This window comes from Meles meles, chromosome 8, assembly GCF_922984935.1.
Source record: "Meles meles chromosome 8, mMelMel3.1 paternal haplotype, whole genome shotgun sequence".
NCBI lineage: Eukaryota > Metazoa > Chordata > Mammalia > Carnivora > Mustelidae > Meles > Meles meles.
This window is the reverse complement of record NC_060073.1, coordinates 45,615,571-45,635,818: the sequence shown is the minus strand read 5'-3', so window position 1 is coordinate 45,635,818 and position 20,248 is coordinate 45,615,571. Positions and strand designations below refer to the sequence as shown.

General features: G+C 34.2%; 1 protein-coding gene across 4 annotated transcripts in view; it reads right to left on the bottom strand.

Annotated features, from left to right (window-relative positions):
* Window positions 1-20,248, bottom strand: part of SOX6 (SRY-box transcription factor 6) — a 645,777-nt gene that overhangs the window by 525,107 nt on the left and 100,422 nt on the right. For all 4 annotated transcript variants that reach the window (XM_046016041.1, XM_046016039.1, XM_046016042.1 and 1 more), the window contains one exon: window positions 5,680-5,751. The gene's annotated coding sequence lies outside the window, so the exon portion shown is untranslated. The remainder of the gene's footprint in view (window positions 1-5,679; window positions 5,752-20,248) is intronic.

The following is a 20,248-nucleotide window of genomic DNA, read 5'->3' as shown; positions in this document are numbered from 1 at the left end:
TCAAGAAACATTATAAAGAGAACACTTTGCATCTTTAGTAAGTCAGTTTCTTTGATTGATATCCAACATGGATCTACCTTACATCAAATTCCACTTAACAGTGAATATCATGATTATAAGCTTCCGGTAAAACATTTAAACAGAATCAATAGTTTTCCTTCCCTTTTCTTTTATAACCATGACCAAAATTTTAGAGTTGAAAAGTAAACCAAGATCAAATTTAGACATGTTGTTTGAAATTAGCAAAGATGAAACACTTCACTACAAGACAAAAGCCCTGATTTTAAGAGTAGATTTTTGCCTTCCCTGAAATGCCTAGCTCAGGCAGTGTATTTTTATGCCTGCAGATATTGGCATGTTTCACATTTGAGATTATGACACACCAACTTATTTTGAAATTTCTTTAAATGTTCTACTGCGCATGTTTCAAGTGCTTCATGACTATCACTGATAATTGAGCAATTAACTTGGAATTACCAAATGTGCTGTGATGGCACAATATGGAGAAAGCAACATGAAAGAATAAAGAACAGAGGAACTTAGCACAGTGAATAAAAGTAATAAAGGGTAAAATAGGCCATCATCCTAATAACAATACTGAGTAAGTTTTAATGGTCCCAGGTCTCAGTGGTTTAATGGTGCCAGTAAAACAGTTTAATGAAACAAGTCCAGAGTATTACAAACTTTTTAGAGCAGTTTGTTCTGGTTCTACTAAAAGGAAGCTTCTTTCTAACTGGTCTTGTGTAATATTCAGGGATTGGTCCAAAAAGTAAGTGTGGGAGTTTCATTAGACAACAAACACAAAACAATTAGGTTAAAAATCCTGACAGGCAAATTCTTAAGAAATACAAGCTTGCAAAAAATATATGTAAGATCTTCCTTTTTGTAAGAGAGACAAACACAAAAAATGCTAGGGCTAACGATGACCTCAAGAAGTCTTCGAACTATTGTGAACATATTTGCAAATCAAAAATTAAGATACATGGCTTGACATCAAGAGGGAAGGGTGAAATCTAACTATATTAGGAAAAATAGAATGCCTCTTTACTGTTCATCCCATCAAGGTCTCTAATACTGGGCTTTTCTGGCTAAAACCATAGCATGACTGTGAAGAGCAGCTTTTTAGTGCTTAAAAATAACCAGTGAAGCAAATTCCATAAACCTAAATCCTACCTTATTTCAGCAGCAGGCCATCTTAAAGGTTTTCAAGAAAACCAACAATTTAGAAAGAGATTCAAACTATAGCAAATAAAGGACACTATTAAAAATGTTTTTTTCCTCAAAATTCCATCAATATTGCTCCAAAACACCACGAGGAAATTAAAATAGGCCAGGCTGTCCTTTCAGGTATAAATAAATTAGAAACAGAAAGTGAAGAGAGCAGAAAGAAAAAGTATCTAAGGCACTAGTGTATAAAATTTAAAAGCTTAAAATGTAATGGATATACACATTCAGATTAGTGAACAGCTTTCAATTAAAGTAGATTTCTAGCCACAGTTCACAAATGTACAGTAGCTGTGTGTATTAATGTAGATACTTCAAATGTCAGTATATCTCTAATTAACATGAGCACACAACTGTAAAACTGAGAAGGCACAATTTTAAATTCCTTACATTCCCAGCATTAATGCTTTCATGGGGCAGCTCCCGTTGTCATGGAAAATGGCATTCAAGCCCTATTTGTGGATTTTCACAGCTCATCTTTTTTATTTACCTGCTCTATGTCAAGATTAGCCTGGAATAATATTTTTTAAAGATAATGCACTTAGACCTACTTGTCCTGAAAATCACAGGCATTCTCACTGAGGGAGCTTTGGTCTGGGTTATGCGCAGTTTGAAACAGATTTCTTTCCATTTTAAAAACCACAAGAGATGAATTTGTGATTTTTTTGTTTGTTTCCTGAAAATCTACACAATTCAAAAAATTTCAGCTGAAGCATGACGTGTGGCAGTTTTAGAACAGGGGGATAGGAAAATGTCAGGGAGGACCAAATGATCCAGGAACATGAGGACAAGAATTGGTAGAAGGCACTCTACAATCTCCTCCCTGACTTACTCTACCTCAACTTTTCAAAAATATTTATACAGCCACCAAATGGAGACTGAGATAGTGATCAAAAACAAGAACAACAAAAAAAGAGAGCTAAAATTCTATGACAGGATAGCTTGGTTTTATGGAAAGAACACTGAATTTATACCATGAACCCTATATTTGAGTCCTGCTACTCTGCAAAAGGATAATTCTGATTCACCTACAGTTTTCACAAAACTCAGCCAATTTAATGTCTGTAAAAGCAACAGTTATATTAAATTAAGATTATGGCCTGAAGCGTGGGGCTAAGCAATAATCACTTCTTGTGTCAGAGAATAAAATACTCTGTATCTTTTCAGGGAAAAGGTTGCCATTCAAGACCATGAACAGAGACAGAATTTTATAAAAGTAAATTCATTATCAAATTATTTAAAAGGCCTGGATAATCTGAAAAAGCAGGGTATTTAATGACCTACCTCTGTTTTGTTTTGTTTTTTTTAACCAATAATTTATTGCCAAGGTAAAATTGAATGGTTAGAATTATATAATTACTTTTAAATTAGAGATAAAAATTAAATGAATGGATAAAGAAGATGTGGTATATATACACAATGGAATACTATGCAGCCATCAAAAGAAATGAAATCTTGCCATTTGCGACGACGTGGATGGAACTAGAGCGTATCATGCTTAGTGAAATAAGTCAATCGGAGAAAGACAACTATCATATGATCTCCCTGATATGAGGACATGGAGAAGCAACATGGGGGGGTAGGAGATAGGAGAAGAATAAATGAAACAAGATGGGATTGGGAGGGAGACAAACCATAAATGACTCTTAATCTCACAAAACAAACTGGGGGTTGCTGCGGGGAGGTGGGATTGGGGGAGGGGGAGCGGGCTATGGACATTGGGGAGGGGAAGCGAACCATAAGAGACTATGGACTCCGAAAAACAACCTGAGGGTTTTGAAGGGTCAGGGGTGGGAGGTTGGGGCAACCTGAGGGTTTTGAAGGGTCAGGGGTGGGAGGTTGGGGGAACAGGTGGTGGGTAATGGAGAAGGCACGTTTTGCATGGAGCACTGGGTGTTGTGCAAAAAGAATGAATACTGTTACGCTGAAAAAATAAATAAAATGAGAAAAAAAAAAAAAAAAAAAAAAAAAAAAAATTAAATGTGAGATATTAACATGCAAAACAAGGTCTTCCTAAACAATGCCTACTTTTGAAAAAGACAAGGGTAGTTTTATTTCTTTAAAGAGGAAAAAAAAATAGAATAAGACGCTTTCAGCTTCTGAGAAGATAATGATTTTCCTTCACAGTGTTTTCCTCTCCTGGCACAGGTAGCTGATGTGAGTAGGTAAGATTCTAGTCAGTTCTCACACACCCTTGGTGTGGCCCATTCATTATAGATGTGCAAAACAATATCCCACCTTCCTTATCTCACAGACTGGCTTTTGCACACCTTACTAAGAAACCTTCCCATGGCCATGAGGTATAACTTTCTGCCTTAGATCGTGTAGCAAATAAGCAGTTCCAGGATGGAAATTAAAGTTCCTAAAAGAAGCCATTGTCACTGATCCCATTTGCTTGTTCTTAGGCCAGACTAAATAAATATTTCCATTGCTTTAACTACCTCATCATTCTGTGTAAGTGGTGGATGGTCTCTGCAATAATTGAAAGGAATAGGAACTCAAGCATTCTGGATGCCATGTTAATTTTAATCTGACTTATCTTAGTCATAGTATCCTGCTATAGTCCTTTAATAAGAAGGTTCCACAGTTAGAAAATGGCCCTAACAAAGCTTGAGATCATTGAATTCAGGAGCAACAAAGTCCATGCCCTAAACTAACATGGAAATTCTCAAGACTGAAAAACAATTACTTTGGGCCTAAATGATTAGATGACTTCTGCTTACATGATCAGACAAAACTGACTAAAGGATTTTTTTTTTAAGTTGAACTCCAGAAATAACCATATGAAAACTATAGCCACAGTATCCTTTCTTCTAATTTTAGTCTCTCTGTTAGATCACTAGAAAAATCTCAGCTAATTGGATCACGTCCATTCAAAACTAGCCTGTGTATGTCTAGTAGAGAGGGAACACAGAGGAAGACTAAAAAAATCAGAAAAGAGAGCCTTTGGGTAATGAGAAATGTAAACTATATTTTAATATTTTAATAAAAGTCATCTTGGTTGAACTGCCAATAATTATCTTGTATTTGTCATTTTTAAAATGTAGTCATCCTAAAAACTTACTAAAGGAAATGACTGAATGATAGGAAAGAAGAGAGAAAGGAGGTAAAAGAAAGGACAAACTAGATAAGATTTGAACAACTCAAAATTGTTTCCTTTCACTCAGATTTCTAACAGGATAAGCTCAACTCTTTGGAATTATCCTTATCCATGAGAGCCCTTCAAAGATACTTTACATTTCTTTCTCCATCTTTGCATCCTAGCCCTCACTATGAGACCTCACACAAATTAAAAGCTTATATTTAATCCAAAGGAGCTATGCAGTTAAATATTTTGTGTTTTACATAAGAATTAAGTCTTCAAATAATAAAGTGTGAATTGATAATTCCATAAAAATAATGTACTCATTCATAAAGCATGAAATATATACAAAATGTATTAAACAATTTTAAACATTCAGATTTATTTTTAAGTTGATTCAAAATGCTTGTTCCAATCAACGCTACTACTAAAAGAAAGATAAAGCTGGTTTTAAATAAATATTCACTGTGCTCTGCTTAAATATTGAATAGCTTAAACTCGAATTTATAATGTTGGGTTTTTTAAAACACTTTTCCTGGAAGTCTATCTTCTTAAACTCCTTTGTAGGAGTACACTAACAGAGGACAAGTTTCTTCTTTGTTGCTATGAAATTACATGAGCTCCTTAAATTCCAACAATATACACATATAAATATATTTTAAACTTGAGTTACTTAAATATGTTCTTATATATATGCAGACATTTTTAATACCCACCTCATACTCTAAACTACTTCTATATAATAAATATATATCAATTTAAAGTACTTGAATTGATCAAGTTCATTCCATTTTTTTCTTGAAATTACCTCTTTTCTGAGAAAAAGCTATCTTTGTTCTTCCAAATATCATTTGAAACTTAATAGTGTTTTCGGGATGGTGAAGAAAGCAGGAATACCCCCACTTGGATACACATTATACATTAAATAATCTCCTCATGTGCTGACAGCTCTTTGAATTCTGTATCACCTCATGTCTTTTCTATGCGCACAGTCATAGTACTTTTCAAGTCCAGACAACCAGAAGACTGTAAGAAGTTACCAGGGTAAATTATTCATATGTATATAGACTAGCCCCTTTAAGGTAATTCATTCCTATAATTAAGCCCCATCTTCAAAAAGTAAGATATTTATTCTTCCAGCTTATTGTAACAGGTGCCATTGTGTTATTTCACTGAAAATCACAATAAACTGGGATTTTTTTCACCAGCTGGTACTATTTCTATAGTCCTCTTAAGAAAACACTTGCAAAAACCTAGTAACACTTAAAGTAACAAGAAATAATAAAAATTCACACGCAAAAAGAATTGAGTTCTTGTTTATAAACCATAACTGTTTCATTATGCAATGAGAAAAGTAATAAACCAATACTTACAAATACGGATAAAAAATCAGCCCCAGCACCCAGAAATCACTGGTAAATTGCCTTTGAATTCATGAAAGTGACCTGAAAGTTTAGACAGAAAATGAAATTTAAAAATATAAGTAAATTGCACTTATATGTTCTATTAAAGGAGTATATACATTCTGCTACAAATTACACTAGTCTTAATTCGGGCAGTTGTCCCCATCTACTCTAACAACTTTTTCCAAGATAATAATACCAAAAGAGACACTTATTCCATTGTCCTACCTCTAGGAATACATACCTCTGTCCACTATGGCTTAAAAAAAAAAAAAAGTCAATCGTAAAGTAGGTGTTTAAAGTATCAATAAGTAAAAACAAAAGGGAGATTAAAATTTTTGAGGGAATAGAGGCTTACAATTTACATTTGAAAAACATGTTTAATTTATGTCTGCAAGTTAAAATGAATGCACTTCACAGAAAATACCATGGATGTGCCCAACAGGAAGATTTTATTGGTAGAATAAAAATGAAAAGATGCACTTTTTGTTCTGTTGAATGTATGGAACACATTTAGATACTTAGTCTACATGCAATGCATTCTCTATAAGGCACAAGTCAATCCAAAATTCTTTTGCTTGCACACACTTTAGTTCTGGCTGAAGAGGTAACAGATGCAACTCAAACACACAGAGCTAGCCTTGTAAAAAGTTTTAACTAGCACAATGAGTCACTTTATGCCTCTAAATATCTATGGTTTCCTCTCTCCAGAACCCCCATGCATTAGAAGGTAGTTTGGTAGTTTATTTTTATTGTTTGGTCTAAATACAGCACATTTTTAGTTCCATGAAAACAAAGAAACTTTGTTGCAAAGGCCATATTCTTTCCAAAATGTGAGAATGGCTATGAGTAGTGTTCAACTTAAAATAATAATGGAGCTTGAGTTCCTAATTTAGGTCAGAAACTTTCCTAGACTTAGAGATTAGTTTTATTCAATTCATATTTTTTAAATATAGCTAGTAAACATCTAGGTTAGTTAACTAAACTGTATAGTTAGCGAACTGGATTTAAGTAAAATTCATTCTGGAAAAAAATGAATCTTGATCAACATCATTTCTAGGAAACACTATTTCCAACGTTATATTTATAGTGCAAATGGTTATAATGAACTAGGCATCTGAAGTTGAGATATGAAATAAATATCTAACTTAGCCTTTCCCCAACTCCTATAATATGCTTTTGCCTACTTAGCCCAGATAATTTATTCTATTTTCCAGTCAGAAATGATAGATAATAAAGTCCTGGGCATTTGGACAGTTTTATGTATTGATAGTTAATACACCTATCGGGTTTCTTCACTAGACTTCCTTCTCTTTGTAAATGGTGCCTCAGGCCTTCTTCACTCCAGTTTCACCAGTTTCCAACAATTCTATGATGCCTGCTTCCATGGATACAAGTACAGAAGGGTCTGGCCAGGGAAGGTAGCTCTGAATTTATTTTTGGCATAACACCATTTCCTTTCTCACAGCTTTCTGATGTTTTCAGATCCAGGAGAACAATTTTATCTGGAACACCACATAACATTATGTGGACACACTCTGTGTACTATTAAAATCCAGCAAAGAATACTTGTTCTGATATAAGCTATTCTTACATTTTATCCTGCCCTGAGTTATAAATTATAATATGAAGTTATCCACAAAATAAATCTACAGCAAAATACTTTTTATCCAAAAGCACAAACTCAGGGAGAATCCAATACTTACATATTATAAAAATAATCACACCTTGTCTTTCTGGCAACTATTCCTTTGAAGACATGAACTGGAATTATGCAAAATACACAATATAGCCCATTCCTTCATTTGCATTTAAATGATGGAGGATAAAATAAAATGCATCCAAAAAATATTGTGGCTGACATATATCTCAATTTTTCAGTCATTGGACTCTTTAGAAATTAAGATCTCTAACTCTGGAAATATTTCAAATTGGAACTATGGACTCTGAAAAACAACCTGAGGGTTTTGAAGGGTCAGGGGTGGGAGGTTGGGGGAACAGGTGGTGGGTAATGGGGAGGGCACGTTTTGCATGGAGCACTGGGTGTTGTGCAAAAAGAATGAATACTGTTACGCTGAAAAAATAAATAAAATGGGAAAAATAAATAAATAAAAATAAAATAAAATAAAAAAAATTGGAACAAATCAGATTCCAGACATTCAGGGCAAATAATATTCTAATATACATCAATATGAAGTCAATAAATCTCATTTGTCATATCAGTGCAGCCTTACTACATATGTTAAAAGCAACTCTGAATCTCATTACCAACTGCTTTATACTATTGGTGCATTTTGGAGCAACCAATTTAAAAAGCATAAGCTTCTAAAACCACACAGTTCATTGCTACAAAAAAGAAAACCTTAATGTATACTTTCTCCTGCAGACAACTTAGAAATAAACAAGTAACATTTTATGATGGGAAAAGAGTTAAGAATTAACTCACAAGAATCAATACACAATTTGAAGTAAGTTACTTCTTTAAGAACTAGAAAAGCTTAGGTCATTTCCAAAATAAAAGTGACTGCTTTGTCTTGAAACCTAAAAAGACAGAGAAGGAACTACCAGAGCAAATGTGTTCTAGAAAATCACAATCTGTTTAGGAAAATGAATCCTCAGAACACCCGAACACCATGGATTGTCCCATTATTCTTTGTGTTCATTCTTTCATTTAGCAAATGATGCCCATTGGTGAGAGACGGTACCAGACAATATGAACATGGACATTTTTTAATAAGTAAAATCATTATGTTGTAAACCTAAAACTAATACAATGTTATATGTAAATTATATCTCGATAGATAGATAAACTTTTTTTTTTTTAAGGTCATGGTCTTTCCCCTCAAGGATTCTTAAAACTATCAATAATTCAACCTGGGCCACAGGTGACCATGGTGGTGACATGGTTCATATTCTCTGTCAAATCTTTTGTACATCCTTCATTTATTAAATAAAAAGTGCATTGTTACAAGCACTTCAATATATTAAAAAGAATACAAAGAAGAAATGTACAAATGAAGAAATACAAATGTCCAATAACACAAAAATGTGTATAACCTACTAATAATCAAAGAAATATATATAAAATATTTTCACCTAAAATACTGGCAAAATATTTTACAAACTGGACAAAAACTAGTATTAGTGAGGGTTTGGGGAAAAAACCCCACTTTCTTTTTTTTGAGATTTTATTCATTTATTTGTCAGAGAAAGAGAGGGAGCACAACCTGTCTCTTTTATTTTTTTTTTAATTTTAACTCCATTTCTTCAATTTTCTTTCATTACAAAGCTAGGCATATTTCTGTTAGTAGTTTTAAAGCTGTGGAAATGTTTTATTATATTTTTTACAGAATTAGAAAATTTTTAAAAATAATTACTTGGAACCACAAATAATTAAAAGAAATATAGTAATAGGCTCATAAAATAGCTGCAGGCAGAGGGAGAAGCAGGCTTCTCTTTGAGCAGGGAGTGGGAGTGGGACTCGATCCCGGGACCCTGGGATCGAGACCCGAGCCAAAGGGAGATGCTTAACCAACTGAAGCACCCAGGCATCCCCCCACCAAAAAAATTCATATACCATTGAGGATATTATAAACTGAGTACAACTTTTCTGAATGTTAATTTGAGAGTATTAAAACTTTTAATGTCAATATCCTTTGAATTTGCAATGCTACTTCCAAAAATTATCCTAAGGAACCAACTAATCACAAAAATATTAAAAGACATATATATAGGAGAAGTGAGGTGGGGGAAATTGGATGGGAAGATGAACCATGAGAGACTGTGGTCTTTGAGGAACTAACTGTGGGTTTTGGAGGGGAAAGGGGTGTGAAGTTGGGTGAGCCTGGTGGTGGGTATTAAGGAGGGCATGTATTGCATGGAGCACTGGGTGTGGTGCATAAACAATGAATCTTGAATAACACTGAAAAAAAAATACAACTTAATATTAAAAAATGTACATATATCATATACATGTGATATATATATAAAGCATATATATAAAAGATATGGATATATATAATATGTATGTTCATTATAACATTCTTATAACAGCCAAAAATTGGAAATAACCCATTAAATGAATAAGTAAATTATGATACATACATATAACACTACTCTATAATCATTAAATATTCTGATATAAATGTATATTTATTGATATATAAAGATCACCAAAATGTCTTATTGAATTTTAAAAATACATGTATAATAACCCATCAACTTATAGAAAATCAAATATGTGTATATGCACACACACGTGCACATACAAGTTTCACAAAGTAACATTCAGTTTAGCAAAAATGTTAACGTTGAGTGAGATATAGGCTTATTTTTACTGTCTTATTCTTATAAGTTGGTGTTATTTAGATTTATTTATACTTAACGTGTCTAATTTGTCCACAAACAATGAAGGTATTTCTAAAATTCAGTATATTATCTATTCAAAAGTAGTCACCCAAATCCAGACTAACTTTCTATTATTCAGGCAGCCAAAGCCAAACACTAATACTAGTTACAAAAAGAAAAACCTCTGAATTACAAGGCAACTTCAAACAAGTCCTTTGACATGAAGTCAAGAAACCATAAACATTTTCACAAAAGCAAGTCTCACTGTACCAAAAATAGGTAATAGATCAAAAGTAAACAGCAAATAAAAACACTACCACCTCCCTGTATAATTACACTTTAAAAGCTTTCAAACTAGATTTTTAAAATCTTGCTTAAAGCTATCTCTAAGCCATACCCATTTCTTTTTTTATGCCCATCCTTTTAAAATTATTATTATTATTATTTGATTTAGCAAAAAGTTTCAAGCATCAAATGGATGGTTGGATTAAACAACCTTCCAACCCTGAGAGTCAATGATTCTGAGGTATTTTTTTTGAAGTACAGAAGTGCTTCCAAAAGCACGTGTAACAAAATTTGTTCACCTTTACTTTAAATTAAAACTATTGCATGTTTGGGGTGCCTGGGTGGCTCAGTGGGTTAAAGCCTCTGCCTTCAGCTCAGGTCATGATTCCAGGGTCCTGCGATTGAGTCCCACATCGGGCTCTCTGCTCAGCGGGGAGCCTGCTCCCCTCTCTCTCTCTGCCTGCCTCCTCTGCCTACTTGTGATCTCTGTCTGTCAAATAAATAAATAAAAATCTTTAAACAAAAAAACTATTGCATGCTTAAAACTCATGTCAAAGATTAAAATTTTTTTAATATATGGAATCATTGACTTAATAATGTCATACATAATGAGATAGTGAATTAAAACAACTCCCTTTAAAGCATTTATTTTCTCATCTGACTCAAAAAGATATCAATGCCTGGTGTTTTATACAACCAAATAAAAATTAGTGAGGCATGTCTGGCGATTCAGTCAGTTAAGCCTCTGCTTTCAGCGCAGGTCCTAGTCTCAGGGTCCTGGGATACAGTCCCAGGTTGGGCTCCCTGCTCAATAGGAAGTCTCTTCTCCTTCTGCCCATTGGCCCCTGCTCGAGCATGCACACTCTCTCTCTCTCATTAAATAAATAAATAAATAAATAAATAAATAAATAAAATATTTTAAAGAAATAAATATTAGGGAGGCAATTAAAAAATATCCATATATATTTGCCAATATGAATGTTTTTCTGGAGATTTTATTTTTCATGACAACTGCTATTCTCCCCTAAACTGCCTCAATTTTTTAAAAATTTAAAACCTTCTTTACTACTATTATCACTTTAGCTGTTTATAGATAGCATTTGTAGGCTAAACCCATGTTTCTTGAACTCCATAATTCTTCTTTCCTTTTTTTCCTAATACTTACACTAAATTATGTAGAATTTGAATTAACTATAAAAGTGAAATGTAAAATTCATCTTTCAAAGAAACTGATACCAAGCTAATGCCCAATTTTTTCAATGTAAATGCTAACAAAGCACATCACAATAGTGAATGGAAAATGAGGGTTTAGTTACTGACATTTATAACTAAGGCAAAAATAGAAGTATTTCTGAGGTATCAAGGAGGACAATTTAAAATGCTACCTAGTTCAACAGTCTGCTTTCCTGGAACAAGAACTTAATACCTCAAAGAAACAGGAATTTCCCCTTTTCTTAAAGATCTCTAAGGATGCTTATTACTAAAGGCCTATTTATGTATTCTATGTCACTCAACCTACATCTTCAGTATTGAGAGCTACAATTTAGAAGGGACATTGACAAGCATTCCAAGGAGAATGGCTAAGAAATCTCACAGGAACCATGTTACATTAGAATGGTTGCATGTTCTAAAAATTGTTAATTGGAATGAACTTCAGAGACCATCTATTACAATGGTTCTCAAACAGTGGTTCTCAAACTCTTTTGGTCCAAGACTCTTTCACATTTCTAAAGATTATTGAAAATCCCAAATGTCTCTGGTCACATTTATCTATATGTATTATATTAGAAACTAAATCTGAGGGAAAAATTAGTTAAAATAAAATAATTTTAAAATAAAATAAATTATTAAATAACAATCATTGGATTATCAGCCTATTTCATAAGTAACACAAATAACATACTTTTAAAATATAAGCATATTTGCCAAAACAAAAAAATTAGAAGACTGGCATTGTTTTGTATTTTTGCAAATCTCTTAAAATGCCTGGTTTAATAAAGACAGCTGGATTCTCATAGGTGCTACTGCATTCAGTCCATTGTGATATGATGGTTTGGTGGAAGTATGCAGAAAATATCTATCTTCACATAGATAAAAGTTGGAAAGAGGAAGAGTGTTTCAATTACCTTTCCAGATAGTTATAGCTATTCTTTTTTTACATCAAAATTTGACAAGTAATAGTTTCTCAGAGGTGAATTACAATATGAAATCTGAAAAATGAATTTTTTTGTATTCTGTTACTTCTATAACCCACTGATCTTTATTAAATGCATCTTTTACCCCTGCAGGATTTTGTAGCATCATGCATTGGTTCATTTGGAAAATAGTTTAATGAGTTGCGCAGATTTTCAAAACACTGACATATTTCATTATTTAACTTTTTTAAAAATCACATTTGTTAACATCATCAACAATCTTATCGGAAAATTTTTTAACTATTGGGAAGTCATCAAGTTCGTGATGGTGGAGACAAGTTTTCCAACCTATTAATTTTCTCTTGAAAGCTCAAATTTTACTATTGACAGCAATGCCAGTTCTTTTTCTTAAAATGGCCAGTGGGTTCACTTTGCTTATTTTTGAGACTATGTGTGCCAAGCAACTATCTGAATAACCACATGTGTCTTTTGGCCATTCTTTCAAGTAAAAAATGAGGTTCAAGTAAAAATGAGGTTCTGCTTGTAACTCAATCACACATGTGACTTTCCTCAAGAAATGTATACTTTCCATTTCATCACAAAGTATCAGAAACTGTACTCAAGGATCAAGAATTAACAAAATGGATAATTTTTCCTGCTCACCTACAACATCCTTTTTTTATTATGTTCAGTAGCTTTTAATGTAGTCAATGATTCATTAGTTACATATAATGCCCAGTGCACATCACGTCATGTGCTCTCCTTAATATCCAGCAACCTCCTACCTCCTACTCCTACCCTCCCCGCTCTGAAGCCCTCAGTTTGTTTCCCAGGGTCCATAGTCTCTCACGGTTTGTCTCTCTCTCTGATTTCTCCCCCTCCAGATTTCCCTCCCTTCCTCTATGGTCCCCCATGCTATTACTTATATTCCACATATGACTGAAACCACATGATAATTGTCTTTCTCTGCTTGGCTTATTTCACTTAGCATAATCCCCTCCAGTTCCATCCATGCTGGGGTATTCATCCTTTCTGATGGCTGAATAATATTCCATTGTATCTAGTTTAATATTTTCAAGCCAACAAAGAGGTAGTAGCTAGCACAGTGAGTGTAATATGGTAAATGCTGATTACAAGTTAGTATATCTGTCTTCTTTCCAAAAGAAAGAACAATACTAGTGGGAGAGAATTAAAATGTGATGGATTTTAGCTCAGTCCAGACAAATCTTTAGAAGCAATGGTGTTGGGAAACTGGACAGCAACATACAGAAGAATGAAACTGGATTACTTTCTTATACCATTCATAAAATAAATTCAAAATGGATGAAAGACCTAAATCCAAGACAGGAAACCATCAAAATCCTAGTGGAGAACACAGGCAGCAACCTCTTTGGCATCTGTCATAGCTTCTTACTAGCCATGTCTCTGGAGGCAAGGGACAAAAGCAAAAATGAACTACTGGGATTTCATCACAAAAAGCTTCTGAGTCCATAGTCTCTTATGGGAGAGGGTTTTGAAGGGTCAGGGGTGGGAGGTTGGGGCAACCTGAGGGTTTTGAAGGGTCAGGGGTGGGAGGTTGGGGGAACAGGTGGTGGGTAATGGGGAGGGCACGTTTTGCATGGAGCACTGGGTGTTGTGCAAAAAGAATGAATAATGTTACACTGAAAAAATAAATAAAATGAAAAAAAAAATAAAAAAAATAAAAAAAAAAGCTTCTGCATGGTGAAGGAAACAATCAAAACTAAAAGGCAACCTTCAAAATGAGAAAAGACATTTGCAAATGGGTTATCTGATAAAGACTTAGTATCCAAAAATCTATAAAGAACTTATCAAACTCAACATCCAAAAAACAAATAATCCAGTTAAAAAATGGACAGAAGACATGAATGGACATCTTTCCAAAGAAAACATCCAGACGGCCAACAGAACACATGAAAAGATGCTCAGTGTCACTCATCAACAAGGAAATACAAATCAAAACTACGAGATACCACCACACACCTGTTAGAATGGCTAAAGTTAGCAACACAGGAAACAAGAGATGTTGGTGAGGATGCAGAGAAAGGGGAATTCTTTCATGCTCTTGGTGGGAATGCAAACTGGTATAGCCACTGTGGAAAATGAAAGTTCTTTGAAAAGTTAAAAATAGAACTACCCTATGACCCAACAATTACATTACTAGGTATTTACCCAAAGGATACAAAAATACTGATTTAATGGGACACAAGCACCTTGGTGTTTATAACAGCATTATCAACAATAGTCAAATTATGGAAAGATCCCAAATGTTTATCAATTGATGAATGGATAAGGAAGAGGTGAGATAGATAGATAGATATTATATATATATTAAATATATATATTATATATATATATTAAATATATATATATAATATCAACTGATGAGTGGATAAAAACGAGGTGAGATATATATATAATATAATGTAATATAATATATAATATATTCTATATATAAGAATATTACTTAGCCACTGAAAAGAATGAAATCTTGTCATTTGTAATGACATGGTTGGAGCCAGAGTACAGTACGCTAAGTGAAATAAGTCAGTCATAGACAAATCCCATATGACTCCACTCAAATGTGGACTTTAAAAAATGAAACAGATGAACACAGGAGGAAAAAAGAGAGGCAAACAGTAATAAAGACTCTTAACTAGAGAACAAAGTAAGGGTTGCTGAAAGAGGATGGGTTAAATAGATGATGGGTATTAAGGAGGGTACTTGTGATGAGCACTGGGTGTTACATGATGAATCACTAAATTCTACTCCTGAAACAAATATTATACTATATGTTAACTAGAATTTAAATTTAAAATTAAACAAAAAAAATGTAAAATAAAAGAAAAGAAATGGAATAAGTTCCCTCACAAAATAGAGATCTGTTGCTGGAGTTGTCAAAGTGAAAGCTGGGTGAGCCTTTGCGGGGGATACTGGAGAAAGAATTCCTACAATGAGACTTAGCTGATTATAATCACCTAGAAAGCTTTTTAGAAAGTTTGAATTTCTAGGCCCTGCTACAGACTTACTAAATGAGAATCTCCTTGACTGGGCCTAGAGTTTCCACTTTTTAAAAGCTCCACAGGTGATTGCTAAAGCCAGCCTAGCTGTAGATGGTATTCAAGAACTACTGTGCCAGTTCTCCTCTAAAAGTCTCTACCACTCAAAGATTTTACAATTTTATATTTCATCCACATCCACTGGAAGTATATGCTTACACTTTAATGTAACATTTCCTAGGCCGACTTTAACACATTGTAGATGGCCAGAGCAAGGTATTTCTGGGTCAGAAAAAGAGAAATTAATGTTGTGTTTTCTAGGCTTACTAGTTCACCTCTACCAACATGTGCAGCGTAATAGAAAATGAAAGGTAAAATTGCCTAAGTTTGACATATTTTCACAACTGCCAACACTTATTGCTCTCCTGAAATAACAATTCAAGAAGATCTGTGAACAAGGATAGTCAGTATAAAAATTGTGTCTACATGAAAAATGAATGAGATTATTTAGAAGAAGAGAGCATGTCTTATCCTTTACAAAAGCAGCTTACTGCTCTGAACCAAGACAAAAATATATACCACAAACTTCTAAATCCTATTTATAGAACCACCGATAATTTAATCCCCAAAACTCTTGAATTTTGAGGTCTTGACTATAAAAAAAAATCATAAACACAACATAAGGCAGCAGGGTCACTTGATCAGAATCAAAGAGAAAATTAGCAGTGGGCTAAAAAGACATTCAGAATATATTTTAGAATTTTCACTCAATAAACGTGTTCTCTCTCATGTCTTCTTTCACATCCAATGCTTTTCTTAGTGAAATATCCTTCTTGGAAATAACACATATTATTGTGTCTTTTAATATATCTTTTTTTTTTTTCTTGTGGCCTATCTAGTTTCAGACATACATGGTATTAGTTTAATAACAGAAGTCAGAGAAAGACTTGTGTGAGTAGGACTGGAGAAAAAAGTGATTATCAAACAATAATCCTCAGACTCCTTATATCAGAACCACCTGGGATGCTTATTAAAATTAATTTTTTAAAAAAGACTGTTGGAAAAGGCAACCCATGGAATGGGAGAAGATATTTGCAAATGACAGTACAGACAAAAGGTTGATATCCAGGATCTATAAAGAACTTCTCAAACTCAACACACACAAAACAGATAATCATATCAAAAAATGGGCAGAAGATATGAACAGACACTTCTCCAACGAAGACATACAAATGGCTATCAGACTCATGAAAAAATGTTCATCATCACTAGCCATCAGGGAGATTCAAATTAAAACCACATTGAGATACCACCTGACACCAGTTAGAATGGCCAAAATTAGCAAGACAGGAAACAACGTGTGTTGGAGAGGATGTGGAGAAAGGGGAACCCTCTTACACTGTTGGTGGGAATGCAAGTTAGTGCAGCCACTTTGGAGAACAGTGTGGAGATTCCTGAAGAAATTAAGAATAGAGCTTCCCTATGACCCTGCAATTGTACTGCTGGGTATTTACCCCAAAGATACAGATGTAGTGAAAAGAAGGGCCATCTGTACCCCAATGTTTATTGCAGCAATGGCTACGGTCGCCAAACTGTGGAAGAACCAAGATGCCCTTCAACGGATGAATGGATAAGGAAGATGTGGTACATATACACAATAGAGTATTATGCCTCCATCAGAAAGGATGAATACCCAACTTTTGTAGCAACATGGACGGGACTGGAAGAAATTATGCTGAGCGAAATAAGTCAAGCAGAGAGAGTCAAGTATCATATGGTCTCACTTATTTGTGGAGCATAACAAATAACATGGAGGACATGGGGAGATGGAGAGGAGAGGGAGTTGAGGGAAACTGGAAGGGGAGATGAACCATGAGAGACTATGGACTCTGAAAAACAACCAGAGGGTTTTGAAGGGGCGGGGGGTGGGAGGTTGAGGAACCAGGTGGTGGGTAATAGGGAGGGCACGTACTGCATGGAGCACTGGGTGTGATGCCAAAACAATGAATACTGTTATGCTGTAAATAAACAAATAAACAAATTTTTTTAAAAATGCAAAAAAAAAAAAAAAAAAAGACTGTTGGGTCCCACCTTAAGCTATTGGTTCTGCTTTTCTGAGAGTACGACCTAGGAATCTATTTTAAAGCATAGCCCCCAGGTAATTCCTATGCACACTAAATTTTAGTAACTGCTGGACTAAAGGGCAATTGTGTTAAATGTGGGTAAGCTCACATAAACTTTTGTGCATAAACAAAAATCTAGTAACTCTATAAAATGTTTTATCTTATGGAAAAGATTCTCAATGATTTTGGAATTGCTGTTTTTAAAAAATAAAAATTTGGGGGGTGCCTAAGTGGGTCAGTCAGTAGGTTAGGCAACTGCCTTCAGCTCAGGTCATGATCCCAGGGTCGTGGGATCGAGTCCCACATCAGGCTCATTGCTCAGCAAGCAAGTCTGCTTCTCTCCCTTCCCCTGGTCATGTTCTGTCACTTACTCTCTCTCTCTTTCAAATAAATAAACAAAATCTTTTTTAAAAATAAAGTAAAATATTTTCTTAAATGTAAGGTAGAATAGATGCTAGATACTGAAATTTAACTTAAAAATTAAGTCTTAGTTATTGCAGGAAGTTGTATTTTTTTTTTCCTTGAGAATGATACAAGCAATTCTCCAGCAATTCAATTAACACTTCTGAGAGCCCACAGGATACATAACATGAATTGGAATCTCTAGGGATAAAGAATAATAAAGCCCAATTCCAGATCTCCAGCAACTGACAATTTGGATTCATTGTAAGATAAATATTATAGTTAGAATAGTCTCAACATTTGCAGTGCATTATCATACCCAGAAAAAGGAAAGGGTTCCATCCCCGCTGAGTTTACTCTCCAGAGTCCTGCTCACAAAATAAAGTGTCAGAACATTTTAAAAGCAATCATTTAACAAAAGCTTGCAAAAAGTACTAATTTAAAGCCCATACATTTTTTTTTAAAATCAGCCCACTATTTTCTGTGCAGTAAACTAATAGACAAAGGAGGAAGGACGGTTCTTTGCAATTTCTAGGTAGTTAAATCAAGATAAACTTAAAGACATCTAAAGATAGGGTCCATTTTGATACTCATTAAAAAACTCTTCTTGTTACCACTCTCAGTACCACTCCCTCTTAACCACAAATAATGACTTCAGTAACAGAGCTCTATAATTTAAGGTATCATAATTTAAGGCAAATAACACCAAGTTACTTAGATGAGTTGACACCGCCTGTTGTGCAAATATGTACTTAGGATAAGATTATAAAAATAACAACTGCATTATCAACTGGATTCAGACCAGAACAATTTATGTAAATTCAGAGTCAATATGGTCTTAACTTGCCACATAGCATGTATACAGAACTTTATATTTTTTTAAGCATTGTTCAGTTCATGATAGAAATTGAAATGGGGAGAGATGCTAAAAGAAGCAGAAAATAAAGATCTGGTGACTACGGCTAATTATCTAAGAGTACTGATTCTAGAATAAGTCATAGTTATTCATCATTTACTGTTCGCTCTGCACCACACACTATGTTAAGTACTAAGAAAAACAAAAATGAATAGAGTTGGTAACTTCAAGAAGTTCGAAGTCTAGTAAAGGAGACAAATAATTTTGTGTGAGATTTGTTAGGTGAAGAAAACAGATTATAAAGCTATATAATCTCCTTTTCTGAAAGAAAGACTACACAAAGGAGGGGAGCCTGGCTGGCTCAGTTGGTAAAGCATGTGACTCTTGATCTCAGGGTTGTGAGTAGAAGCCCCACATGTTACTTAAAAATAACATCTTTTTTAAAATCCTTTAAAAATAAATAAATAAATAAATAATATGCATAGGAAATGGAGATACTACTATCTAGCTTCCAAAGTTTTAGCAAAGTTTAGAGATATGAACATGTTCAATTGAAAGGTCTTCTATAAATGTATTCCTATTTTTGCATTTTCCTTGAAATATGCCCAAGTCACAACTTACACCAATGACACAGTAGCTAATATAACCACCCACATTTTAAAGAAGGATGTCTCAGGAATAAATGACCCAAGAGCTGTGTCCTTGGCAATCCTACCCCATCATCAAACTCAGTAACTAAACATTGCATACGCATAGGGAGCTCAGTCACACCTTATAGTTTAGTCCTTCCCAGATCTTACTAAGTCTTTTGCTCACTCTCAAAAACACAGAAACGAATGGAAAGAATCATGTAGAAAGACCCTTATCCTTTTGCTGCCTATTTTTCTAACAATTTGAACATTTCACTGTAAAACCCATACAAGATCCCACATGGCATCTATCAGATATTATTACCTCTTTCCCTAAATGAAAAAAAAAAAATTAGAGATACCAGAATGAGATGCACCCAAGTTTACAGACAAGGAAATGGACATATAACTGACTTAGGACCATATGACAAATTGACAACAGAGCTTTCATTTTTCAGTCAGAGTTTCCAATCACTAGACTTATGTTCATTCTATGAGAAACATAAATGTCTCCTGTTACTTCCATCTGTAGAAAGGGATAGTTAAGATCCTACTTAACTCATTTGATAAAAGGCACTTTGCAAAATGGAAATGGGGTAAATCGCTGGATTTTTAAATACATTTCTCTGATGCCAGCACTTTCCCATCTCACCCCATTCTAATTAATTACCATATTCTGTAACTTCTTGTCCTGGAATTTTCCCAGTTTCCCTTTCTTCTTCTGAGATCCATGATGAGACTACTA